This window comes from Rhea americana, unplaced genomic scaffold (assembly GCF_003343005.1).
Source record: "Rhea americana isolate MKP2758 unplaced genomic scaffold, rheAme1 scaffold_118, whole genome shotgun sequence".
Classification (NCBI taxonomy): Eukaryota; Metazoa; Chordata; class Aves; order Rheiformes; family Rheidae; genus Rhea; species Rhea americana.
In genome coordinates this window covers 2,669,796-2,673,096 of record NW_028185239.1, presented here as the reverse complement: position 1 = coordinate 2,673,096, position 3,301 = coordinate 2,669,796, and positions in this window count along the sequence as shown.

Below are 3,301 nucleotides of genomic sequence, written 5' to 3'. Positions count from 1 at the left end.
GGGAGAAGCGAGAAGTAGCAGATGAGTTACAGATGGGTTGCTGAATGCTCTCAGATGATGCCAGGTCTGACTAATATCAGTCCTTCTTATCTTCCGAAAACACCCAATTGTCCTTGCAAAAAATTAATTGTTTCATCAGTAACTGTTGCCATTTCATTATGTGTTCATATGCTCTGGAGATGAAGAAATAAGCAAGTGGAAACTTTGAGAAATGGAAATAGGACTGCACAGAGGCACTGTTTCAGTATGGAGATCACTTCTTTTCGTAGACATTGTATAGTAAGCAATGGAGCTTCATTTTAGCAACAAATGACCAATCAAATACTGGTCACCATTAGCCCAAATCTGACAGTAGTGTGGTGAAATGGATGAACTCTGTCAGTCAGGTCAGAGGGTAAATTGGGAGGCACCTCTGGAGAGTGCTGTCACCATCCTCCTAGCCAGGTACTCAAGTTAGCACTCATGTTACCACTCTAGTGGCAAGCTGTTTCAAAGGCAAAGTGCCTCTAAAGACTGATAATAATAAGGGGGGGGGGGGGGAATTGCTGTTGGCCATGGTCTTGCAAGCAAGCAGCTCAGCAGGCAGCCTTTATCTGTCGCTGTAGAAAAGCTAGGGCTGTCACAAGAAGGCACTATGTTCCCAAAACTGCCAGGGCTGTGAAGAGCTTTACAGATGGAAGACTAAGTGTGGCTTTAGATTACTGTTTCCKTTCTGACCCTAAATAGAAATGAAGCTTGTTCTGAATTTTATCATGAAACAAGGGCAAGTATGCAACTATTCTGGTGGGTTGAAATATCAAAATTTTCCTTTACTCATTTATCCTTGTGGCTTGGTGTTTTTGTTTTGGATTCTTCAGTTGGTGCTGCATAAATATGTAAGATAAAGACAAGATTCTGAACATTTCTTATGAACCTTTGCCTGCGTGAGCGAACTCAAGAGTTTAGTCCTAGCAGCAGTTTCGCTGAAGAGTATTGCAACTGACTGTGCAGTGGGCTGGTAGCAACTTGGAGTTGCCTTTCTACCTGGTGCCTTGCTGTCRGTGGAACCTGCACCACTTTGTTTTTCTTTCCAGTCTAGTGGGTGTTCACTCATTATCTCAAAGTGTGAAACAAATTAAAACAATATGCATATACTTTTCAGTATATTTATGGTACTTGCTACTAAATCTRTATTGAGTTCACAGAGCCAGCAGTAACACACAGAGCAATACAACACTGAATCTTCCCACTAGCTTCTTCATGAGTAGCAGAAGAATATGCACCACTTGCTTCTGTTAATCCATTCTGGTGTGAGATGTATATGTTATATCTTCCCCCCCTTTCCCCATCTATCTATATGTCCTATACAAATTACAGTTAATCATTTTGATAAACACAGTGCATAGTAGCATTTTGAGGCATGTAATACGGATCTTTAAACAGTATGTGGAAAGCCATAAAGACTTAACATAGGCGAGTGAACATCTGTAAAACATATTTATACTGTATTTTGAAATTAAAGAGCAAATCAGTATGAATGTGAACATGTTAAATTTTCAAACCTATTCAGAGATGTTTCTATTTGGTTTGGTTAACAGAATGATGGGATTATTTGCTGTTAATATTAAATTCCTAATGACTTGATATCCAGTCCTTGGTGTAGAGGCTCTTACTGAATCTCTTCTAAGACTCAAACTTATATTCATCACTAGGTTTGACACATGGAGATTTTTGTTCTTTTATTCCACCTTGAATCTTCTTGGATATTATCTCTGATACTTGTATGTGTTTAGAGATTCTACTGGTGGTCATTCTCTGTCTTTTTCTACTTCAGGCTCTTACAGAGTATTTTCTGCTTCTCTTTCCTCGTTCCTTTAGCAAGAATCAGTCCTCTATGTTCTCCTTTCTTGTGTTCTCTTCAAAACAATTTGAGTTCTTTTAAGGTCTGCCAATATCTGGTTTTCAAGAGTTTGTCTCCTAGAGGATGTGCAGAATTGATGAATGTTCTTTGAGACAGCAAATATCTTTTTACTGAAATACAAACTGCATTTTGTATTTCATGTGCAGGAAGTCTCTTTGGATAGGAAACTTAATAAGTAAAATCCTATTTTACCTTTTTTTTAACTTCTAACTAAATTAACTATTTTGGAGCCTCATGGCTGACTAAATAGAATTTTATCAGCTGCGGGGATTTGTGTTCTGTCTTTCACACACACACACACACACACACACACACACACATATATATATAGCTCTGCTGATTGTGACTCTCTTACTCATAAAAAAGCATTAATTTCTTCCAGACCAGATGAAAAGCTGGAGTCCCAGTACTAGATTAAAAGCTGGAGTCCCAGTACCATAGCTGTCACAGTCATGGAGTAGTTTTGTTTGTCCTTGAATCACTTGACAATACATCTATGATCTTAGAACACTTCCTCTTCTACTTTAAATAATAATATTTTCAATTTAGTAGAATGGAAGAGGCAGGAAAATCTCAGTAGGTTGGAATAAGAAGTTATGAGTTTCAGGAGGTGCTTAACTGTTTTATCTATTCAAGTATGCTATTCTAGTTCTTTAAATAAGTACCTCCTCTGCACCCATTTGTCTTAAATATATTGATTAAAGTGCAAGCTTTATATGTATAGGTTTCAGTCTTTGCCTCCTATAGAATAACAGATGCATCTCCTGAAATTTCCTCCTAATTGTTCTCAGTGCTTCAGTTACTCTGTTTTCTCTTTCTTTCAGTCTAAGCTTGTTCCAAGCTGATATCTTCCCTTAATATTGCTGAAACAACTCTCCCCAACTTTCCCGTAGTGCTTTCCCAGTCAACATTTAAAGGTGGTGTTTCAGTCGTCTTGTTCTATCTTTCGCCTTTAATACTRTCAGCATGGTGTTCCTGAAATGTTGCATTTGTTCTCTTGGCTTCTTTGACTGTGCTGTTTGGGTTTCGGTATCTCTAATCACTTTCTTTCCTTCAGATATTTTTTTAGTTGTGGTGGTGTTTTTTTTTCTCCTTGCACTAGTCTCACTCGCCAGAGGGAGAAGCTAAATTTATACTGGCAAGTCTAGCGATCTGTGGCCCAGAGACTTGTGCRTCTGCTGAAATTGGCATCTTCCCCTGTTACTTTGGTAGTTTCTTAGGAATGGCTGGTGTTCTGCAAAAGTATAAGCTAAAACCAGAGTTGTTTCACCCATGTCACTCTCAATCATAATCAGCTATTTTCTTTCATAAAAAGCCTTTCCTCAGAACGTAATGTTTAGGTGACATCTAAAAACTGTCGATTGAATGTGGTAGGGGTTTTTGGTTGTTTTTGTTTTTGTT